The sequence below is a fragment of the Cherax quadricarinatus genome, chromosome 68 (assembly GCF_038502225.1).
Source record: "Cherax quadricarinatus isolate ZL_2023a chromosome 68, ASM3850222v1, whole genome shotgun sequence".
Lineage (NCBI taxonomy): Eukaryota > Metazoa > Arthropoda > Malacostraca > Decapoda > Parastacidae > Cherax > Cherax quadricarinatus.
This window is the reverse complement of record NC_091359.1, coordinates 3,669,068-3,693,640: the sequence shown is the minus strand read 5'-3', so window position 1 is coordinate 3,693,640 and position 24,573 is coordinate 3,669,068. Positions and strand designations below refer to the sequence as shown.

Sequence of the window (24,573 nt, the reverse complement as noted above, 5' to 3'; positions counted from 1 at the left end):
GTGGTGGTGTGGGCGGTGATGTGGGTGGTGGTGTGGGTGGTGGTGTGGGCGTTGGTGTGGGCGGTGGTGTGGGTGGTGGTGTGGGTGGTGGTGTGGGTGGTGGTGTGGGCGTTGGTGTGGGTGGTGGTGTGGGTGGTGGTGTGGGCGTTGCTGTGGGTGGTGGTGTGGGTGGTGGTGTGGGTGGTGGTGTGGGTGGTGGTGTGGGCGGTGGTGTGGGTGGTGGTGTGGGCGTTGGTGTGGGTGGTGGTGTGGGTGGTGGTGTGGGTGGTGGTGTGGGTGGTGGTGTGGGTGGTGGTGTGAGCGGTGGTGTGGGCGGTGGTGTGGGTGGTGGTGTGGGTAGTGGTGTGGGTGGTGGTGTGGGTGGTGGTGTGGGCGGTGGTGTGGGTAGTGGTGTGGGCGGTGGTGTGGGTGGTGGTGTGGGTAGTGGTGTGGGCGGTGGTGTGGGTGGTGGTGTGGGTAGTGGTGTGGGCGGTGGTGTGGGCGGTGGTGTGGGTGGTTGTGTGGGTGGTGGTGTGGGCGGTGGTGTGGGTGGTGGTGTGGGTGGTGTGGGGGGTGGTGTGGGCGGTGGTGTGGGCGGTGGTGTGGGTGGTGGTGTGGGTGGTGGTGTGGGTGGTGGTGTGGGTGGTGGTGTGGGCGGTGGTGTGGGTGGTGGTGTGGGTGGTGGTGTGGGCGGTGGTGTGGGTGGTGGTGTGGGCGGTGGTGTGGGCGGTGGTGTGGGTGGTGGTGTGGGTGGTGGTGTGGGTGGTGGTGTGGGTGGTGGTGTGGGTGGTGGTGTGGGTGGTGGTGTGGGCGGTGGTGTGGGTGGTGGTGTGGGTGGTGGTGTGGGTGGTGGTGTGGGCGGTGGTGTGGGTGGTGGTGTGGGTGGTGGTGTGGGCGGTGGTGTGGGCGGTGGTGTGGGTGGTGGTGTGGGTGGAGGTGTGGGTGGTGGTGTGGGCGGTGGTGTGGGTGGTGGTGTGGGTGGTGGTGTGGGTGGTGGTGTGGGCGGTGGTGTGGGCGGTGGTGTGGGTGGTGTGGGGTGGTGGTGTGGGTGGTGGTGTGGGCGGTGGTGTGGGTGGTGGGTGGTGGTGTGGGTGGTGGTGTGGGCGGTGGTGTGGGTGGTGGTGTGGGTGGTGGTGTGGACGGTGGTGTGTGTGTTGTGGGTGGTGTGGGTGGTGGTGTGGGTGGTGGTGTGGGGCGTGGTGTGGGCGGTGGTGTGGGTGGTGGTGTGGGTGGTGGTGTGGGCGGTGGTGTGGGTGGTGGTGTGGGTGGTGGTGGGGGGGGGGGTGTGGGTGGTGGTGTGGGTGGTGGTGTGGGTGGTGTGGGTGGTGTGGGTGGTGGTGTGGGTGGTGGTGTGGGTGGTGTGGGTGGTGGTGTGGGTGGTGTGGGTGGTGGTGAGGGCGGTGGTGGTGTGGGTGGTGGTGTGGGTGGTGGTGTGGGCGGTGGTGGTGGTGGTGGTGTGGGTGGTGGTGTGGGTGGTGGTGTGGGTGGTGGTGTGGGTGGTGGTGTGGGTGGTGGTGTGGGTGGTGTGGGTGGTGTGGGTGGTGGTGTGGGTGGTGGTGTGGGTGGTGGTGTGGGTGGTGGTGTGGGTGGTGGTGTGGGTGGTGGTGTGGGTGGGTGGTGGTGTGGGTGGTGGTGTGGGTGGTGGTGTGGGTGGTGGTGTGGGTGGTGGTGTGGGTGGTGGTGTGGGTGGTGGTGTGGGTGGTGGTGTGGGAGGTGGTGTGGGCGGTGGTGTGGGCGGTGGGTGGTGGTGTGGGGTGGTGGTGTGGGTGGTGGTGTGGGCGGTGGTGTGGGTGGTGGTGTGGGTGGTGGTGTGGGTGGTGGTGTGGGTGGTGGTGTGGGCGGTGGTGTGGGTGGTGGTGTGGGTGGTGGTGTGGGCGGTGGTGTGGGTGGTGGTGTGGGTGGTGGTGTGGGTGGTGGTGTGGGTGGTGGTGTGGGTGGTGGTGAGGGTGGTGGTGTGGGTGGTGGTGTGGGTGGTGGTGTGGGTGGTGGTGTGGGTGGTGGTGTGGGTGGTGGTGTGGGTGGTGGTGTGGGCGGTGGTGGGGTGGTGGTGTGGGTGGTGGTGTGGGTGGTGGTGTGGGTGGTGGTGTGGGTGGTGGTGTGGGCGGTGGTGTGGGTGGTGGTGTGGGTGATGGTGTGGGCGGTGGTGGGGTGGTGGTGTGGGGTGGTGGTGTGGGCGGTGGTGGGGTGGTGGGTGGGTGGTGGTGTGGGTGGTGGTGTGGGTGGGTGGTGTGGGGGGTGGTGTGGGTGGTGGTGTGGGTGGTGGTGTGGGTGGTGGTGTGGGGGGTGGTGGGGGGGGTGGTGGGGGCGGTGGTGTGGGTGGTGGTGTGGGTGGTGGTGTGGGTGGTGGTGTGGGTGGTGGTGTGGGTGGTGGTGTGGGTGGTGGTGTGGGTGGTGGTGTGGGTGGTGGTGTGGGTGGTGGTGTGGGTGGTGGTGTGGGTGGTGGTGTGGGTGGTGGTGTGGGTGGTGGTGTGGGTGGTGGTGTGGGTGGTGGTGTGGGTGGTGGTGGGGGTGGTGGTGTGGGTGGTGGTGTGGGTGGTGGTGTGGGTGGTGGTGTGGGTGGGGGTGTGGGTGGTGGTGTGGGTGGTGGTGGTGGTGGGTGGGGTGGTGGTGTGGGAGGTGGTGTGTGGGGGTGGTGTGGGCAGTGGGGTGGTGTGGTGGTGGTGTGGGCAGTGGTGTGTGGTGGTGGTGTGGGCAGTGGTGTGTGGTGGTGTGGGCAGTGGTGTGTGGTGGTGGTGTGGGCAGTGGTGTGTGGTGGTGGTGTGGGCAGTGGTGTGTGGTGGTGGTGTGGGCAGTGGTGTGTGGTGGTGGTGTGGGTGGTGGTGTGGGTGGTGGTGTGGGTGGTGGTGTGGGAGGTGGTGTGGGTGGTGGTGTGGGAGGTGGTGTGGGTGGTGGTGTGGGTGGTGGTGTGGGTGGTGGTGTGGGCGGTGGTGTGGGTGGTGGTGTGGGTGGTGGTGTGGGTGGTGGTGTGGGAGGTGGTGTGGGCGGTGGTGTGGGTGGTGGTGGGGGTGGTGGTGTGGGTGGTAGTGTGGGGTGGGGTGGGTGGTGGTGTGGGTGGTGGTGTGGGTGGTGGTGTGGGTGGTGGTGTGGGGGGTGGGGTGGTGGTGTGGGTGGTGTGGGTGGTGGTGTGGGTGGTGGTGTGGGCGGTGGTGTGTGGTGGTGGTGTGGGGGGTGGTGTGGGTGGTGGTGTGGGTGGTGGTGTGGGTGGTGTGGGTGGTGGTGTGGGTGGTGGTGTGGGCGGTGGTGTGTGGTGGTGGTGTGGGGAGTGGTGCGTGGTGGTGTGGGCGGTGGTGTGTGGTGGTGGTGTGGGCGGTGGTGTGTGGTGGTGGTGTGGGCGGTGGTGTGTGGTGGTGGTGTGGGCGGTAGTGTGTGGTGGTGGTGTGGGCGGTAGTGTGTGGTGGTGGTGTGGGAGGTAGTGTGGGCGGTGGTGTGGGTGGTGGTGTGGGTGGTGGTGTGGGTGGTGGTGTGGGCGGTGGTGTGGGTGGTGGTGTGGGCGGTGGTGTGGGTGGTGGTGTGGGCGGTGGTGTGGGTGGTGGTGTGGGTGGTGGTGTGGGCGGTGGTGTGGGCGGTGGTGTGGGCGGTGGTGTGGGTGGTGGTGTGGGTGGTGGTGTGGGTGGTGGTGTGGGTGGTGGTGTGGGTGGTGGTGTGGGTGGTGGTGTGGGTGGTGGTGTGGGCGGTGGTGTGGGTGGTGGTGTGGGCGGTGGTGTGGGTGGTGGTGTGGGTGGTGGTGTGGGCGGTGGTGTGGGTGGTGGTGTGGGTGGTGGTGTGGGCGGGGGTTTAGGAGAGTGTATAGGGATATACATCGGAAAGATGTTGACCTTGTCATGCAGTGTATGTTCCTTGTTTCTATTAGTGTCCAGTTGTACTGTCTGTCTGTCTGTCTGTCTGTCTGTCTGTCTGTCTGTCGGTCTGTCTGTCTGTCTGTCTGTCGGTCTGTCTGTCTGTCGGTCTGTCTGTCTGTCGGTCTGTCTGTCTGTCTGTCTGTCTGTCTGTCGGTCTGTCTGTCTGTCTGTCTGTCTGTCTGTCTGTCTGTCTGTCTGTCGGTCTGTCTGTCTGTCTGTCTGTCTGTCTGTCGGTCTGTCTGTCTGTCGGTCTGTCGGTCTGTCTGTCTGTCTGTCGGTCTGTCTGTCGGTCTGTCGGTCTGTCGGTCTGTCTGTCTGTCTGTCTGTCTGTCTGTCTGTCTGTCTGTCTGTCTGTCTGTCTGTCTGTCTGTCTGTCGGTCTGTCTGTCTGTCTGTCTGTCTGTCTGTCTGTCTGTCTGTCTGTCCGTCTGTCTGTCTGTCTGTCGGTCTGTCTGTCTGTCTGTCTGTCTGTCTGTTTTCTAACTGTCTGTCTGTTTGTCTGTCAACCGATTTAGTGTTATATTTAAACATAATAATAATAATAATAATAATAATAATAATAATAATAATAATAATAATAATTACAATAATATTAGTTATGAAGAGGGAACACCACAAACACAAGTTGGTGTAGCTCTAAGTATGGGCGATCGAACTCCAGCTCTGGGGCCTGTGAGAAGAGATTGAAAAAAATTAACGGGAGGACCTTGACGGAGAGAAAGACAAGAGGAGACACGACAACGACGTGCAAAATCTTTTGAGGAATTGATCATTCGGAATTGACAATTAAAAATTGATAATTTAGAATTAATTATTAAAGACTGATAATTAAAAGTTGATAATTTAGAATTAATGATTAAAGACTGATAATTAAAAATTGGTAATTAAAATATGATAATTCAGAGAGACTGTTCAGTGGAAGAGGACTGAGGTTAAATACTCCAGAAGGGTCATAGGGATGTCAGGAAGTACTTCTTCAGTCTGAGACTGGGAAAAATAGACGAGGCTGTGGTGCAGACAAATTCAATACCCGGCTTAATGACTGGGTATGGTAAGGTTCAGGATGATGCTAGAAATCAGTGAGGTAGTCTAAGAGGCGGGGTCAGGAGCTGAGGCTCAACTACCACAAATGCTTTTTAAGTAAAATTGTATACACCAGCAGTGTGCTGCTACATTATGTGAGCTGGGAGACTTCAGTAGTGTCAGCCTGAGCTGGGAGACTTCAGTAGTGTCAGTCTGAGCTGGGAGACTTCAGTAGTGTCAGCCTGAGTAGTGTCAGCCTGAGTAGTGTCAGCCTGAGTAGTGTCAGCCTGAGTAGTGTCAGCCTGAGTAGTGTCAGCCTGAGTAGTGTCAGCCTGAGTAGTGTCAGCCTGAGCTGTGAGGCAAACTTCAGTAGTGTCAGTCTGAGCTGAGAGACTTCAGTAGTGCCAGCCTGAGCTGAGAGACTTCAGTAGTGTCAGCCTGAGCTGGGAGACTTCAGTAGTGTCAGCCTGAGCTGGGAGACTTCAGTAGTGTCAGCCTGAGCTGGGAGACTTCAGTAGTGTCAGTCTGAGCTGAGAGACTTCAGTAGTGCCAGCCTGAGCTGAGAGACTTCAGTAGTGTCAGCCTGAGCTGGGAGACTTCAGTAGTGTCAGCCTGAGCTGGGAGACTTCAGTAGTGTCAGCCTGAGCTGGGAGACTTCAGTAGTGTCAGCCTGAGCTGGGAGACTTCAGTAGTGTCAGCCTGAGCTGGGAGACTTCAGTAGTGTCAGCCTGAGCTGGGAGACTTCAGTAGTGTCAGCCTGAGCTGGGAGACTTCAGTAGTGTCAGCCTGAGCTGGGAGACTTCAGTAGTGTCAGCCTGAGCTGGGAGACTTCAGTAGTGTCAGCCTGGAGACTTCAGTAGTGTCAGCCTGAGCTGGGAGTAGTGTCTTCAGTAGTGTCAGCCTGAGCTGAGCTGGGAGACTTCAGTAGTGTCAGCTGGGAGACTGAGTGTCTGAGAGACTTCAGTAGTGTCAGCCTGAGCTGGGAGACTTCAGTAGTGTCAGCCTGAGAGACTGTAGTGTCAGAGCTTCAGTAGTGTCAGCCTGAGCTGGGAGACTTCAGTAGTGTCAGCCTGAGCTGGGAGACTTCAGTAGTGTCAGCCTGAGCTGGGAGACTTCAGTAGTGTCAGTCTGAGCTGGGAGACTGTAGTGTCAGCCTGAGCTGGGAGACTTCAGTAGTGTCAGCCTGAGCTGGGAGACTTCAGTAGTGTCAGCCTGAGCTGGGAGACTTCAGTAGTGTCAGCCTGAGCTCAGTAGTGCCAGCCTGAGCTGTGAGACTTCAGTAGTGTCAGCCTGAGCTGGGAGACTTCAGTAGTGTCAGCCTGAGCTGGGAGACTTCAGTAGTGTCAGCCTGAGCTGGGAGACTTCAGTAGTGTCAGCCTGAGCTGAGAGACTTCAGTAGTGTCAGCCTGAGCTGGGAGACTTCAGTAGTGTCAGCCTGAGCTGGGAGACTTCAGTAGTGTCAGCCTGAGCTGGGAGACTTCAGTAGTGTCAGCCTGAGCTGGGAGACTTCAGTAGTGTCAGCCTGAGCTGGGAGACTTCAGTAGTGTCAGCCTGAGCTGGGAGACTTCAGTAGTGTCAGCCTGAGCTGGGAGACTTCAGTAGTGTCAGCCTGAGCTGGGAGACTTCAGTAGTGTCAGTCTGAGCTGGGAGACTTCAGTAGTGTCAGCCTGAGCTGGGAGACTTCAGTAGTGTCAGCCTGAGCTGGGAGACTTCAGTAGTGTCAGCCTGAGCTGGGAGACTTCAGTAGTGTCAGCCTGAGCTGGGAGACTTCAGTAGTGTCAGCCTGAGCTGGGAGACTTCAGTAGTGTCAGCCTGAGCTGGGAGACTTCAGTAGTGTCAGCCTGAGCTGGGAGACTTCAGTAGTGTCAGCCTGAGCTGGGAGACTTCAGTAGTGTCAGCCTGAGCTGGGAGACTTCAGTAGTGTCAGCCTGAGCTGGGAGACTTCAGTAGTGTCAGCCTGAGCTGGGAGACTTCAGTAGTGTCAGCCTGAGCTGGGAGACTTCAGTAGTGTCAGCCTGAGCTGGGAGACTTCAGTAGTGTCAGCCTGAGCTGGGAGACTTCAGTAGTGTCAGCCTGAGCTGGGAGACTTCAGTAGTGTCAGCCTGAGCTGGGAGACTTCAGTAGTGTCAGCCTGAGCTGGGAGACTTCAGTAGTGTCAGCCTGAGCTGGGAGACTTCAGTAGTGTCAGCCTGAGCTGGGAGACTTCAGTAGTGTCAGCCTGAGCTGGGAGACTTCAGTAGTGTCAGCCTGAGCTGGGAGACTTCAGTAGTGTCAGCCTGAGCTGGGAGACTTCAGTAGTGTCAGCCTGAGCTGGGAGACTTCAGTAGTGTCAGCCTGAGCTGGGAGACTTCAGTAGTGTCAGCCTGAGCTGGGAGACTTCAGTAGTGTCAGCCTGAGCTGGGAGACTTCAGTAGTGTCAGCCTGAGCTGGGAGACTTCAGTAGTGTCAGTCTGAGCTGGGAGACTTCAGTAGTGTCAGCCTGAGCTGGGAGACTTCAGTAGTGTCAGCCTGAGCTGGGAGACTTCAGTAGTGTCAGCCTGAGCTGGGAGACTTCAGTAGTGTCAGTCCTGAGCTGGGAGACTTCAGTAGTGTCAGCCTGAGCTGGGAGACTTCAGTAGTGTCAGCCTGAGCTGGGAGACTTCAGTAGTGTCAGCCTGAGCTGGGAGACTTCAGTAGTGTCAGCCTGAGCTGGGAGACTTCAGTAGTGTCAGCCTGAGCTGGGAGACTTCAGTAGTGTCAGTCTGAGCTGGGAGACTTCAGTAGTGTCAGCCTGAGCTGGGAGACTTCAGTAGTGTCAGTCTGAGCTGGGAGACTTCAGTAGTGTCAGCCTGAGCTGGGAGACTTCAGTAGTGTCAGCCTGAGCTGGGAGACTTCAGTAGTGTCAGCCTGAGCTGGGAGACTTCAGTAGTGTCAGCCTGAGCTGGGAGACTTCAGTAGTGTCAGCCTGAGCTGGGAGACTTCAGTAGTGTCAGCCTGAGCTGGGAGACTTCAGTAGTGTCAGCCTGAGCTGGGAGACTTCAGTAGTGTCAGCCTGAGCTGGGAGACTTCAGTAGTGTCAGCCTGAGCTGGGAGACTTCAGTAGTGTCAGCCTGAGCTGGGAGACTTCAGTAGTGTCAGCCTTAGCTGGGAGACTTCAGTAGTGTCAGCCTGAGCTGGGAGACTTCAGTAGTGTCAGCCTGAGCTGGGAGACTTCAGTAGTGTCAGTCTGAGCTGGAAGACTTCAGTAGTGTCAGCCTGAGCTGGGAGACTTCAGTAGTGTCAGCCTGAGCTGGGAGACTTCAGTAGTGTCAGCCTGAGCTGGGAGACTTCAGTAGTGTCAGCCTGAGCTGGGAGACTTCAGTAGTGTCAGCCTGAGCTGGGAGACTTCAGTAGTGTCAGCCTGAGCTGGAAGACTTCAGTAGTGTCAGCCTGAGCTGGGAGACTTCAGTAGTGTCAGCTGAGCTGGCAGACTTCAGTAGTGTCAGCCTGAGCTGGCAGACTTCAGTAGTGTCAGCCTGAGCTGGGAGACTTCAGTAGTGTCAGCCTGAGCTGGAAGACTTCAGTAGTGTCAGCCTGAGCTGGGAGACTTCAGTAGTGTCAGCCTGAGCTGGGAGACTTCAGTAGTGTCAGCCTGAGCTGGAAGACTTCAGTAGTGTCAGCCTGAGCTGGGAGACTTCAGTAGTGTCAGCCTGAGCTGGCAGACTTCAGTAGTGTCAGCCTGAGCTGGCAGACTTCAGTAGTCTCAGCCTGAGCTGGCAGACTTCAGTAGTGTCAGCCTGAGCTGGGAGACTTCAGTAGTGTCAGCCTGAGCTGGGAGGGTACTCACCTATTTGTGGTTGCAGAGGTCGAGTCTTAGCTCTTGGCCCCACCTCTCTGCTAGTGAGAGATTTGTTGGTCAGTGAAGTCACGTGACAACCTTACTGACCCTGGTTCCTTCTGTCCCAACACCTCCCTGTGCCCCCTTCCCCCTCCCACACAGCCTCCCCCTACCCCCTAACCCTCCTCCAAGCCCTTGGACGACCTATGTGATGGGCCACAGTGTGCTTGGTGCCGTGGTGGTGCGTACACGGTAGTCAACAAGAGTCACCAACCATCTTCGTGCACCCCGTCTCACACACTCCCTATTACCCTTCAAAAACACCTGCTGCTCTAGTTTACCTGTCGTTCACATGTTTCTAGTTTACCTGTGATTCACGTGTTTATAGTTTACCTGTGATTCACGTGTTACTAGTTTACCTGTGATTCACGTGTTTATAGTTTACCTGTGATTCACGTGTTTCTAGTTTACCTGTGATTCACGTGTTTCTAGTTTACCTGTGATTCACGTGTTTATAGTTTACCTTCATTCAGTTATTCATTATTTACCGTTAAACAAACATTTTTTGTTTGCTTATTATTGAATTATTAATGTCTGTAGTTTATAAGTGGTGTTAAATGGTGATGTTGGTGTTAAGTGGTGGTGTTGATGTTAAGTAGTGGTGTTGAGTGTGTTAAAAGTGGTGGTGTTGTGTGCATTAAGTGGTGGTGTTAAGTGTGTTCCAGGGCGGTGTTACGTATTGGTGGTGATAAGCGGTGGAATATCACCAGAACGCAACCACACGACATACATATGGGACTGTCTTCGAGTACGCGACACCAGCGTGGAGCCAGCACAGGATCACCTGTGTTCACATACTTAAAAAGAGTCCCAAAATTCTGAGATAAGACGGTCACCAGAACTGAGACAGCTGGCAAGGTTACTTACAAGGACAGACAAGTTAGCATGAGTTTGTCACCACTGGGACGGTTAGTTTAACATCACTAGGAGGGCTAGTTTAACACCACTAGGAGGGCTAGTTTAACATCACTAGGAGGGCTAGTTTAACATCACTAGGAGGGCTAGTTTAACACCACTAGGACGGCTAGTTTAACATCACTAGGAGGGCTAGTTTAACACCACTAGGAGGGCTACATTAACATCACTAGGAGGGCTAGTTTAACACCACTAGGAGGGCTAGTTTAACATCACTACGAGGGCTAGTTTAACACCACTAGGAGGGCTACATTAACATCACTAGGAGGGCTAGTTTAACACCACTAGGAGGGCTAGTTTAACATCACTAGGAGGGCTAGTTTAACATTACTATGAGGGCTAGTTTAACACCACTAGGACGGCTAGTTTAACATCACTAGGAGGGCTAGTTTAACACCACTAGGAGGGCTAGTTTAACATCACTAGGAGGGCTAGTTTAACATCACTAGGAGGGCTAGTTTAACATCACTAGGAGGGCTAGTTTAACACCACCAGGAGGGCTAGTTTAACATCACTAGGAGGGCTAGTTTAACATCACTAGGAGGGCTAGTTTAACATCACTAGGAGAGCTAGTTTATCACCACTAGGAGGGCTAGTTTAACATCACTAGGAGGGCTAGTTTAACATCACTAGGAGGGCTAGTTTAACATTACTAGGAGGGCTAGTTTAACATCACTAGGAGGGCTAGTTTAACATCACTAGGAGGGCTAGTTTAACACCACTATGAGGGCTAGTTTAACATCACTAGGAGGGCTAGTTTAACATCACTAGGAGGGCTAGTTTAACACCACTAGGAGGGCTAGTTTATCACCACTGGGTGGGCTAGTTTAACATCACTAGGAGGGCTAGTTTAACATCACTAGGAGGGCTAATTTAACACCACTAGGAGGGCTAGTTTATCACCACTGGGAGGGCTAGTTTAACTTCAATAGGAGGGCTAGTTTAACACCACTAGGAGGGATAGTTTAACACTAGGAGGGCTAGTTTAACACCACTAGGAGGGCTAGTTTAACACCACTAGGAGGGCTAGTTTAACACCACTAGGAGGGCTAGTTTATCACCACTGGGAGGGCTAGTTTAACATCACTTGGAGGGCTAGTTTAACACCACTAGGAGGGCTAGTTTAACACCACTAGGAGGGTTAGTTTAACATCACTAGGAGGGCTAGTTTATCACCATTGGGAGGGGTAGTTTAACATCACTAGGAGGGCTAGTTTAACACCACTAGGAGGGCTAGTTTAACACCACTAGGAGGGCTAATTTAACACCATTAGGAGGGCTAGTTTAACATCACTGGGAGGGCTAGTTTAACATCACTGGGAGGGCTAGTTTAACACCACTAGGAGGGCTAGTTTAACATCACTAGGAGGGCTAGTTTAACACCACGAGGAGGGCTAGTTTAACACCTCTAGGAGGGCTAGTTTAACATCACTAGGAGGGCTAGTTTAACACCACTAGGAGGGCTAGTTTAACACCACTAGGAGGGATAGTTTAACACCACTAGGAGGGGTAGTTTAACATCACTGGGAGGGCTAGTTTAACATCACTGGGAGGGCTAGTTTAACATCACTAGGAGGGCTAGTTTAACACCACTAGGAGGCCTAGTTTAACACCACTAGGAGGGCTAGTTTAACATCACTAGGAGGGCTAGTTTAACACCACTAGGAGGGCTAGTTTAACATCACTAGGAGGGCTAGTTTAACACCACTAGGAGGGCTAGTTTAACACCACTAGGAGGGCTAGTTTAACATCACTGGGAGGGCTAGTTTAACATCACTGGGAGGGCTAGTTTAACATCACTAGGAGGGCTAGTTTAACACCACTAGGAGGGCTAGTTTAACACCACTAGGAGGGCTAGTTTAACATCACTAGGAGGGCTAGTTTAACACCACTAGGAGGGCTAGTTTAACATCACTAGGTGGGCTAGTTTAACATCACTAGGAGGGCTAGTTTAACACCACTAGGAGGGCTAGTTTAACACCACTAGGAAAGCTAGTTTAACATCACTAGGAGGGCTAGTTTAACACCACTAGGAAGGCTAGTTTAACATCACTAGGAGGGCTAGTTTAACACCACTAGGAGGGCTAGTTTATCACCACTGGGAGGGCTAGTTTAACATCAATAGGAGGGCTAGTTTAACACCACTAGGATGGATAGTTTAACACTAGGAGGGCTAGTTTAACATCACTAGGAGGGCTAGTTTAACACCACTAGGAGGGCTAGTTTATCACCACTGGGAGGGCTAGTTTAACACCACTAGGAGGGCTAGTTTAACATCACTAGGAGGGCTAGTTTAACATCACTAGGAGGGCTAGTTTAACACCACTAGGAGGGCTAGTTTAACACCACTAGGAGGGCTAGTTTAACAACACTAGGAGGGCTAGTTTAACACCACTAGGAGGGCTAGTTTAACACCACTAGGAGGGCTAGTTTAACACCACTAGGAGGGCTAGTTTATCACCACTGGGAGGGCTAGATTAACATCACTAGGAGGGCTAGTTTAACATCACTAGGAGGGCTAGTTTAACACCACTAGGAGGGCTAGTTTATCACCACTGGGAGAGCTAGTTTAACATCAGTAGGAGGGCTAGTTTAACACCATTAGGAGGGCTAGTTTAACACTAGGAGGGCTAGTTTAACACCACTAGGAGGGCTAGTTTAACACCACTAGGAGGGCTAGTTTAACACCACTAGGAGGGCTAGTTTATGACCACTGGGAGGGCTAGTTTAACATCACTAGGAGGGCTAGTTTAACACCACTAGGAGGGCTAGTTTAACACCACTAGGAGGGTTAGTTTAACACCACTAGGAGGGCTAGTTTATCACCATTGGGAGGGCTAGTTTAACATCACTAGGAGGGCTAGTTTAACACCACTAGGAGGGCTAGTTTACCACCACTAGGAGGGCTAGTTTAACACCACTAGGAGGGCTAGTTTAACACCACTAGGAGGGCTAGTTTAACATCACTGGGAGGGCTAGTTTAACACCACTAGGAGGGCTAGTTTAACATCACTAGGAGGGCTAGTTTAACACCACTAGGAGGGCTAGTTTAACATCACTAGGAGGGCTAGTTTAACACCACTAGGAGGGCTAGTTTAACATCACTGTGAGGGCTAGTTTAACACCACTAGGAGGGCTAGTTTAACACCACTAGGAGGGCTAGTTTAACATCACTGGGAGGGCTAGTTTAACACCACTAGGAGGGCTAGTTTAACATCACTAGGAGGGCTAGTTTAACACCACTAGGAGGGCTAGTTTAACACCACTAGGAGGGCTAGTTTAACATCACTAGGAGGGCTAGTTTAACACCACTAGGAGGGCTAGTTTAACACCACTAGGAGGGCTAGTTTAACATCACTAGGAGGGCTAGTTTAACATCACTAGGAGGGTTAGTTTAACACCACTAGGAGGGCTAGTTTAACATCACTAGGAGGGCTAGTTTAACACCACTAGGAGGGCTAGTTTAACATCACTAGGAGGGCTAGTTTAACACCACTAGGAGGGCTAGTTTAACACCACTAGGAGGGCTAGTTTAACACCACTAGGAGGGCTAGTTTAACACCACTAGGAGGGCTAGTTTAACACCACTAGGAGGGCTAGTTTAACACCACTAGGAGGGCTAGTTTAACACCACTAGGAGGGCTAGTTTAACACCACTAGGAGGGCTAGTTTAACACCACTAGGAGGGCTAGTTTAACATCACTAGGAGGGCTAGTTTAACATCACTAGGAGGGCTAGTTTAACACCATTAGGAGGGCTAGTTTAACATCACTAGGAGGGCTAGTTTAACATCACTAGGATGGCTAGTTTAACACCACTAGGAGGGCTAGTTTAACATCACTAGGAGGGCTAGTTTAACACCACTAGGAGGGCTAGTTTAACAACACTAGGATGGCTAGTTTAACACCACTAGGTGGTGTAGTTTAACACCACTAGGAGGGCTAGTTTTACACCACTAGGAGGGCTAGTTTAACATCACTAGGAGGGCTAGTTTAACACCACTAGGAGGGCTAGTTTAACACCACTAGGAGGGCTAGTTTAACACCACTAGGAGGGCTAGTTTAACACCACTAGGAGGTCTAGTTTAACACCACTAGGAGGGCTAGTTTAACACCACTAGGAGGGCTAGTTTAACACCACTAGGATGGCTAGTTTAACACCACTAGGAAGGCTAGTTTAACACCACTAGGAGGGCTAGTTTAACACCACTAGGAGGGCTAGTTTAACACCACTAGGAGGGCTAGTTTAACACCACTAGGAGGGCTAGTTTAACTCCACTAGGAGGGCTAGTTTAACATCACTAGGAGGGCTAGTTTAACACCACTAGGAGGGCTAGTTTAACACCACTAGGAGGGCTAGTTTAACACCACTAGGAGGGCTAGTTTAACACCACTAGGAGGGCTAGTTTAACACACTAGGAGGGCTAGTTTAACATCACTAGGAGGGCTAGTTTAACACCACTAGGAGGGCTAGTTTACCACCTCAAAACTTTAAGGGTGATGGACTGATTACATCGTCTTCAAGTATCTTCTGCTTCTATCAACTTTTCTGTACTCGACTGAAGAAGCCTACTGTGTAGGCGAAACGTTTCGAAATAAAGATACCTAACTGTTGCATATGTGTCTTACCTAACAATCTGTCGGTATTTTATACCATTTTAATGTTCATTCTGTCAGACACTGCAACACAAGGGTATCTTGGTACAGACCATCAACTTCGACAACCTCTACTAGTGAGAACGGCTGAGTTTGAGAGGGACCTGCCCTCCCAAAGCAACCTACGTCTCACCTCCTGGCACTATATAAAGCTCCATCCTGTCACTTCAACTTCATATTGTTTCATACTATGGAACAATGCTCTTCTCCAGACTGAGGGACTGACCACCTCAAAACTTTAAGGGTGATGGACTGATTACATCGTCTTCAAGTATCTTCTGCTTCTATCAACTTTTCTGTACTCGACTGAAGAAGCCTACTGTGTAGGCGAAACGTTTCGAAATAAAGATACCTAACTGTTGCATATGTGTCTTACCTGAGAGGAAGGTGTTGCCAGGGTCAAGGTATATCCTGTGAGCACTGCACCTGTGTCCATGAAAGCACACAGGTGAATGTACTTAGTACATCTCTGAACAATGTGTTCCCTTCTCTTGGCGCTTCAGGGTCACTACTTAATGGTCCACGTCGGACCGAAACATCGTCAGAATTTTCTGGTATATGCGGGTTATTTACGTACATTAGCAACATCCGGGTACCTTGTAGACGTTTTTGCGAAGCGTCTACAAGACTCTCAGGTGTTGCACATGTATCTAATTTATATGGGAGTCTTTATAAAGATTTCCATATATTGCATAAGTGTCTGAGTCTTCACTGTATATCGTTGAAATATAATCCTTACATCTCTGAAGATGCAAATTGGATGCGAACTAAAGGGACGCTACGAAGTACCGTCAGGAGATAGGGAAGCGAGTGAGACGAGATGTGCAAGGTTAACCAGGTGCTGCTGTATCATAATACACAGTTGAACAGTACTGCCGGGTGATACACTTTGTTCAGTGTATGGTTTGTCTGGTGGTCAGTGTAGCTTGTTCAGTGTATAGTTTGTCTGGTGGTCTGTGTAGTTTGTTCAGTGTATAGTTTGTCTGGTGGTCAGTGTAGTTTGTTCAGTGTATAGTTTGTCTGGTGGTCAGTGTAGTTTGTTCAGTGTATAGTTTGTCTGGTGGTCAGTGTAGTTTGTTCAGTGTATAGTTTGTCTGGTGGTCAGTGTAGTTTGTTCAGTGTATAGTTTGTCTGGTGGTCAGTGTAGTTTGTTCAGTGTATAGTTTGTCTGGTGGTCTGTGTAGTTTGTTCAGTGTATAGTTTGTCTGGTGGTTAGTGTAGTTTGTTCAGTGTATAGTTTGTCTGGTGGTCAGTGTAGTTTGTTCAGTGTATAGTTTGTCTGGTGGTCAGTGTAGTTTGTTCAGTGTATAGTTTGTCTGGTGGTCAGTGTAGTTTGTTCAGTGTATAGTTTGTCTGGTGGTCGGTGTAGTTTGTTCAGTGTATAGTTTGTCTGGTGGTCAGTGTAGTTTGTTCAGTGTATAGTTTGTCTGGTGGTCAGTGTAGTTTGTTCAGTGTATAGTTTGTCTGGTGGTCAGTGTAGTTTGTTCAATGTATAGTTTGTCTGGTGGTTAGTGTAGTTTGTTCAGTGTATAGTTTGTCTGGTGGTCAGTGTAGTTTGTTCAGTGTATAGTTTGTCTGGTGGTTAGTGTAGTTTGTTCAGTGTATAGTTTGTCTGGTGGTCAGTGTAGTTTGTTCAGTGTATAGTTTGTCTGGTGGTCAGTGTAGTTTGTTCAGTGTATAGTTTGTCTGGTGGTCAGTGTAGTTTGTTCAGTGTATAGTTTGTCTGGTGGTCGGTGTAGTTTGTTCAGTGTATAGTTTGTCTGGTGGTCAGTGTAGTTTGTTCAGTGTATAGTTTGTCTGGTGGTCGGTGTAGTTTGTTCAGTGTATAGTTTGTCTGGTGGTCAGTGTAGTTTGTTCAATGTATAGTTTGTCTGGTGGTCAGTGTAGTTTGTTCAGTGTATAGTTTGTCTGGTGGTCGGTGTAGTTTGTTCAGTGTATAGTTTGTCTGGTGGTCAGTGTAGTTTGTTCAGTGTATAGTTTGTCTGGTGGTCAGTGTAGTTTGTTCAGTGTATAGTTTGTCTGGTGGTCGGTGTAGTTTGTTCAGTGTATAGTTTGTCTGGTGGTCAGTGTAGTTTGTTCAGTGTATAGTTTGTTTGGTGGTCAGTGTAGTTTGTTCAGTGTATAGTTTGTCTGGTGGTCAGTGTAGTTTGTTCAGTGTATAGTTTGTCTGGTGGTCAGTGTAGTTTGTTCAATGTATAGTTTGTCTGGTGGTCAGTGTAGTTTGTTCAGTGTATAGTTTGTCTGGTGGTCGGTGTAGTTTGTTCAGTGTATAGTTTGTCTGGTGGTCAGTGTAGTTTGTTCAGTGTATAGTTTGTCTGGTGGTCAGTGTAGTTTGTTCAGTGTATAGTTTGTCTGGTGGTCGGTGTAGTTTGTTCAGTGTATAGTTTGTCTGGTGGTCAGTGTAGTTTGTTCAGTGTATAGTTTGTCTGGTGGCCAGTGTAGTTTGTTCAGTGTATAGTTTGTCTGGTGGTCAGTGTAGTTTGTTCAGTGTATAGTTTGTCTGGTGGTTAGTGTAGTTTGTTCAGTGTATAGTTTGTCTGGTGGTCAGTGTAGTTTGTTCAGTGTATAGTTTGTCTGGTGGTTAGTGTAGTTTGTTCAGTGTATAGTTTGTCTGGTGGTCAGTGTAGTTTGTTCAGTGTATAGTTTGTCTGGTGGTTAGTGTAGTTTGTTCAGTGTATAGTTTGTCTGGTGGTCAGTGTAGTTTGTTCAGTGTATAGTTTGTCTGGTGGTCAGTGTAGTTTGTTCAGTGTATAGTTTGTCTGGTGGTCAGTGTAGTTTGTTCAATGTATAGTTTGTCTGGTGGTCAGTGTAGTTTGTTCAGTGTATAGTTTGTCTGGTGGTCAGTGTAGTTTGTTCAATGTATAGTTTGTCTGGTGGTCAGTGTAGTTTGTTCAGTGTATAGTTTGTCTGGTGGTCAGTGTAGTTTGTTCAGTGTATAGTTTGTCTGGTGGTCAGTGTAGTTTTCTCAAACTCAGTGTGAAAAGAGTGTATCGATGTTTACCTCAGTGATCAACTTTGTCAAGTCATGGCTTGATAAAGCTTAACATTGAGCGAAACGTTCTCAAAATAAAGAATTACACTGCACACTCTTTCCCTTCCCCAAGACCAACCTAAACTTCGCCTATAACCACCAAAATCGACCTAAACATCACAAATATAATACAGTTAATTAGTGTTAACTAACAATAACTAAATTTAGGCTGGCATTATGTTGGTTAGGAGTTTGGTGTTATATTACGCAAATTTTAACACTGTTAAGTTGTACTTAAGTGTTAATGTTCAGATTTGAGAATAAAATATATACCTTTAAAGGAAAAGACGTTAAGAGTCCACACAAAGGTGAATTAAATCAAGAATAACATCAGTAAGTATAGAGAAATTAAGAGGCGATAAGTGCCCCTGTCTCCTAATATCATGTTCATTTTTCCACTATAATCTACATGGTATATAATTACTATCACATTTGCTTTGTCTGTTTCGTAAGGTGAAGTCCAGGATCTTTCCTTAATTCATGGTATAACTTAACAAATATTTGATGATAATTGTGTTGTAGAGGTCTGACCTCCATACTAAGAAAATTTTCTCAAGAGTCAAGGCCACTGACGGGTCACTTAAGCTTCTTATACCTACTCATGTCTTTCTTGATCTTATTCGCCCTTGTGTGTGCTCTAACTCCTTTTTCTTTAAAGGTAAATTTTATTCTCAAACCTTCGGTGTTACTATGGGCTCTCATTTATCCAGTGTTCGGATTTGTTATCGTGCTGTAGCGTTCGGACTGTTGTTTGCTTTCGTGGATGACAAGATCACGCCCTGTGTAGCATTGAAGTCTCCACGTCGTGGGCCAGGCATCACACCGGGAGTTCAGATAGTTTTATAGAGAGTTTTTATATACCCAGGCTTGCTGCACCTTGCTGAGCTTAGGTCATCAATAACAAAAAAAAAGGTGTGACCTTCCGAAAACCAAAAACTTGGAGGGAGAACTTGTCTTGTTGCTAAGTTGTCTGGGTGTTGGTGGTATGTACCCAGCTAGTTGTGCTTGCAGGGACTCCATTCACAGACTTCTGCAACACACTTTGTGCATAAGAAGAATTGCCAACACATTCCTAGCTATGACACATACGTTGGACTGCATGCAGCCAGCACCAACAGCTTGATGATCAGGCCATCGTGTTGTAGTTGTGGGTATTAGGGGTGGGTGTTGATGTTGTGGGTGAAGATGTGGGTAGTCGTTAGGTATGGGAGAGATGTATGATATACATGGCCGCGCGGGTGGTGTTGTGACCACACAAGTGTGGATAATTACCAGTTGTGGACAGTTACCAGGTGTGGACAGTTACCAGGTGTGGACAGTTACCAGGTGTGGACAGTTACCAGGTGTGGACAGTTATCAGGTGTAACTTGACAACCCCAAGTGATAACTCCCGTGAACACTATGGATGACGACGATATTTTCACTATTATCAAGATTATTATCACCGGCTTCTCTCCCCAGGTATATATACCCCTACATATATATATATATATATATATATATATATATATATATATATATATATATATATATATATATATATATATATATATATATATATATATATATATATATATATATATATATATATATATATATACATATATATATATATATATAATATATATATAGATATATATATATATATATATATATATATATATATATATATATATATTATATATTATATATATATATATATTATATATAATATATATATATATATATATATATATATAATATATATATATATATATATATATATATATATATATATATATATATATATATATATATATATATATATATATATATATATATATATATATATATATATATATATATATATGCATATATATATATATATATATATATATATATATATATATATATATATATATATATATATGCATATATATATATATATATATATATATAATGCTTCTTCAGTGTGTGTGTGTGTGTGTGTGTGTGTGTGTGTGTGTGTGTGTGTGTGTGTGTGTGTGTGTGTGTGTGTGTGTGTGTGTGTGTGTGTGTGTGATGCAGTGTGGTTGGCATTGAGCGTCTGGTTCCTGTATACCTGAGTACTCTCTCCTAATTAGTTCCCTGTCTTCACTCTTATATGCATAAGCCCTAAATAACCTAATTACCGTTTAAAATATAACATTAGCTTTATCCGCAAAAAGGCACTACCTTATTTAATGAGTTAAATGGAAAATCTGCACAGTATGGCTTCACTGTTCTATATGATAGTTACATGGTGGGGGCACCCCTAGTGTGTGGCTACACTATTATATATGTGGATCATACGGTAGAATAGGAAGGTGTCATGTTACATCATGATAGATTGCAGCCTTGATAGACCTTGAGAGAGGGCAGGAAGGGAATGATGATAGAAGGTCACAAGTAGAAAGTCTCTCTCTCTAACACTATTCTTCCGCCATTTTTCGCCCATAACTCATATTTTTTTATTTCATTCCACCTTCCCACTTCCGGACTCCTCCCTTGTAAGGCAGCGTAACAGTGACTAGGTTATCTTGGGTCAGTCTACGTTGAGTGCTTGTTGCTTCTCTTCACTCATCTTTCTATCTCCTGTACCACTAAAAACTACTCCCTCTACTTTCTACTAACATGACTTCTTCTACTACTTCCACTACCAGTATTACCACTACCACTTCTTTGTCTTCCTCTCTTTGTCCCGTCCCTGTTCTCCTCGCCTATGTATACTAGCTCCCTCACTCTTTTGTGTTAGTGTGACCTGTAAATGGTCAAAGTCGAACCGCAACGTCATCGTATGGTCCTCTCTCTCATGTGCGGGTTATTTGTGTATTGTGTAGCAAAATAGTTTGTTTACGCTTCGGCTAGTTGTCACCAGGCTACTACAACTAGGTGACTAAGCATTCTTCAGATATGAAGAACCTTTTGCAACAGTAAACTTGCAATGTTGCAGTATTGGTGCATGTAAGTAGTTTCAGATACCGTATAAAATGCAGTCCAGATCTCTTCCTTCCCACTCTCTCTTTTCTCTCTTATATCTAATCTATGTTACTCTCGCTGTGATAATGGAGATATCTTCAAAAGATGTGTTTCTGCCGTGTATGGGATGGATCATCCTGAGAGACGGTACTGTAACTCTCAAGTAATAACCTAACTGGAATGAAACCTTTGAGTGTCTCGTAGCTGTTGATGTTTTAATGTAATAACTTGACAATATCCTCATCACCCTACTGAAGCCTCCCACCTCAGGCTGACATATTTCACCACTGTGTAACCCATTCTGTGTGATGGAATATGACAGGGAAACATAGCTAGCTTTAGTTCCCCACTGTGTAACTGTTGTATAGAATAGAGTAGTAACACATTGCTTATGTATCCGTTATAACTAGGTAAGCACACAAGAGTTAATCAGAGAGACCAGTGCCTCACGGCCGCTAGCAGGAAGGCAGCATATATAAACATATACAAGACTAACATAACAATGAGCTTGGCATGTTTCTTAAGATAAGCAACAGGAAAACAAGATAAATAAGACACGCCGGAAGGTTACTAGGAAATTCTTCACTAACACAATTGTAAAACAATAGAACAATTAATGTCAGGAGGTAGTCCCACAACACACACACACACACACACACACACACACACACACACACACACACACACACACACACACACACACACACACACACCAAGACCATAACTACCAAAAAAATCATGTTTATGGGTGTCCGGTTTATTTCTTGCCAATTCGAATAGTTTTTTAATTCCAATGTTTTTCCCCGATTTGCGGTATAAATGAAGCATTGAGAGGCTGTATCTTGAAACAGTTGCATTAGCAATATGCCTATAAGCAATCTGTGGTCCAAGTCTATTCAATATGTTGTTAGTTGATTTCCGATGTATTGCGGAACATGTATAGAAGTTTTCAAGAGGAAACTAAGGCACTACCTCCGCCTGGTGCCAGATCAACTAGGCTGTGACGAATCTGTGAGCCAACGAGCCGCTAACAGCAATAACCTGGTGGAACATTGCATATTTAGACGAATTATCTGACGTAAACAAGGATGTTTGGTTAAAGTTCGGGCTGGTAAAGTAGAAAAACTCTTGAAATCCATGACAGGTATATCAAACGCAAATGATTACGATACCTGGAGTATACCTGTAGGGTGTTTCGGGGGTCGACGCCCCCTCGGCCCGGTCCATGACCTGGCCTCGCTCTCGATGTTTACAACATTTGAACATTGTTGCGAGATTGAGAGGGACGGGACACCTGAGAGAGAGAGAAGCATAAACATGGAGCCGCAGATGGAAGTTCAAGACAGAGGTGAACCATAAGAGATGTCAGAAAATAATGATTTAGCCTGAGGGTGGTAGAGAAGTGGAATGAAGTAGATATAGAAGTGGACAAAACCCTTACTCAGCTTCATGAGTAGGTATGACAAAGTCTGGGTGAACGTGACTCAGGTGCCACAATAAAATGTCATTTGTCGGTAAATGTACCAGTATTACCAAACAGTGAGTACATACACAGGTATAACCTAACTCTCCTCCACTGGGTCCGGGCGACCCTGCATTGTTTTGTTGTGCATTCATTGTTAACCTTGAGTGTCGAGAATATGCTATTAACAGAACTTGATGCCACGTAAGACGAGCCGGACACTCTTCTTGACTGCGACCTTAGGATCGGATTAAATCATGGGACCTACAGCATTATATATATATATATATATATATATATATATATATATATATATATATATATATATATATATATATATATATATATATATATATATATATGCATATTCCATATATATATATATATATATATATATATATATATATATATATATATATATATATATATATATATATATATGCAAAACAACCACTCTGAAAGAATAGAGAAATTCTAAGCGCTTTCGTGACTACTCACATTATCAAGGAACTATGAAAGTAAATCATCCAAGGAAGCTATATAAGGGGTCTGGCCAGCACCTCACTATCATATATATATATATATATAGATATATATATATATATATATATATATATATATATATATATATATATATATATATATATATATTGTTTTTGCTTACACTGTTTGATGTATGATCGTTACTATGTTGTTTTATGTGCATTTAGTTTTTATTTGGATTTGTCATATACTTGTAGAGAAATTGACTTCGGTGTGATGTTGCTTCAGTCGTACCCATTTACTGGAGATTAAGGTGGGGGTGGATATTATAAGAGTTTGTTGTTCCTTCGTTATGGGTAGACGAGGTACATGTATAGGACTTGACAATGAGAGGACCTGAAGGACAGGCCAAGCCTTCGCCCAGGGCAGAGGACAAGATCCAGCTGGAAGTCTTTCTGTAGTCTTGGTCCTTCAGCGGGTGTTGCAGGACCTGAGTGGACTATTACTTGCCAGTGTACTTTCCCCTCAGTAAAGTTGTGTTTATCATAGTTGTGTGGTAGATCATTGTAATCCCCCATGTAGTCTTATATTATTGCCGTCCTCTCTGAAGGCCACACGCATCATATATCTGTTATCACAGATAATATAACTGTTATCACAGATCATATAAATAATATAAACACTAATGTACAGAATCCGATAGAAATATGTAAGTGAAAAATGTCATTGGCACTCATGATTTGGAGAAAGAACTCTGGTGAAATCCCAGAAGCCTTAGGCATACGGACGTGGATCTTTTGCGTAAAGAAGGAAGTAAAGCGCCAGTCAGAAATTACAAGCCAGTAGCCCTAACATCCCACGTCATAAAAGCCTTCGAAAAGGTGATGAGATGCCAAATTACATACTTTATGGAACAGCGAAACCTGTCTTGGAAGAAAGTCAAAACTCAGATGTAGTATAAGACGGATTTCCTAAAGCATGTGACAAATGCGGCCGTGGGGGGACTGCATGTAAAATGGGACAACAGGAATAACGGGAAAAGTAGGCAAATGGACTTTCAGCTTTATGACACACGCAAAACAACTACAGCGGGAGTTGAATGATAGCTTTAGCCCTTTCGCGTTGGACTCAACACATCATCCGGAGCTTGCAATGTTGCAGAAATGAGTAGGAAGTCCAGGTACAGTATCGTTCATGGGAACGATTCTAGTTCGAGCTAGAATTGTTCCCATGAACGATTCTACCTGGACTTCCTACACATTTCTGCAACATTACAAGCTCCTGATGATGTGTCGATTGCAACACGAAAGGCCTAAAACTATCATTCAACTCCCCCTGTGGTTGTTTTGCATCTTGTATCACTTGTTCGCAATTGTTTTATAACACATAGAATACAAAGTGTAATAGTAAACAGCAAAATGCAGCATTAGCTAAGTAAAAAGGTGAGTACCTCAGGGCGGTGTCCTGGCACCTCTACTGTTGTCATCCTCATGTCAGACATAAATAACAACACTCTAGCATCTACAATTGTTAACTTCGATTCACAATCTCTCAACACTGGGTACTTGACACTACTGGTGTACAACTTTCATGTTCACCACTTGGCTGATATCTTTCTACCAGTGCTCTCTTCACTCTGGTCTCTTCTACCACTGTCTGCTCTCTTCTACCACTGTCTGCTCTCTTCTCTCTGTCTCTTCTACCACTGTCTGCTCTCTGGTCTCTTCTACCACTGTCTGCTCTCTTCTCTCTGGTCTCTTCTACCACTGTCTGCTCTCTTCTCTCTGGTCTCTTCTACCACTGTCTGCTCTCTTCACTCTGGTCTTCTACCACTGTCTGCTCTCTTCTACCACTGTCTGCTCTCTTCACTCTGGTCTTCTACCACTGTCTGCTCTCTTCACTCTGGTCTTCTACCACTGTCTGCTCTCTTCACTCTGGTCTCTTCTACCACTGTCTGCTCTCTTTACTCTGGTCTTCTACCACTGTCTGCTCTCTTTACTTTGGTTTCTTCTACCACTGTCTGCTCTCTTCTACCACTGTCTGCTCTCTTCACTCTGGTCTCTTCTACCACTGTCTGCTCTCTTTACTCTGGTCTTCTACCACTGTCTGCTCTCTTCACTCTGGTCTCTTCTACCACTGTCTGCTCTCTTCACTCTGGTCTCTTCTACCACTGTCTGCTCTCTTCTCTCTGTCTCTTCTACCACTGTCTGCTCTCTTCTCTCTGGTCTCTTCTACCACTGTCTGCTCTCTTCACTCTGGTCTCTTCTACCACTGTCTGCTCTCTTCTCTCTGTCTCTTCTACCACTGTCTGCTCTCTTCACTACCACTGTCTGCTCTCTTCTCTCTGGTCTCTTC

General features: G+C 47.5%; 1 protein-coding gene across 3 annotated transcripts in view; it reads left to right on the top strand.

The window, feature by feature from the left end:
• The window catches only part of LOC128697832 (chondroitin sulfate N-acetylgalactosaminyltransferase 1), a 357,581-nt gene that overhangs the window by 266,145 nt on the left and 66,863 nt on the right, over positions 1–24,573 (top strand). Inside the window, exons 1-2 of one of the 3 annotated variants that reach the window (XM_053789768.2) lie at positions 18,012–18,623; positions 18,658–18,758. The exons of 1 other annotated variant lie outside the window; for it this stretch is intronic. The gene's annotated coding sequence lies outside the window, so the exon portion shown is untranslated. Of the gene's footprint in view, positions 1–18,011; positions 18,759–24,573 lie in introns of those variants that run through there. One more of the 3 variants, XM_053789767.2, reaches the window with a different exon arrangement.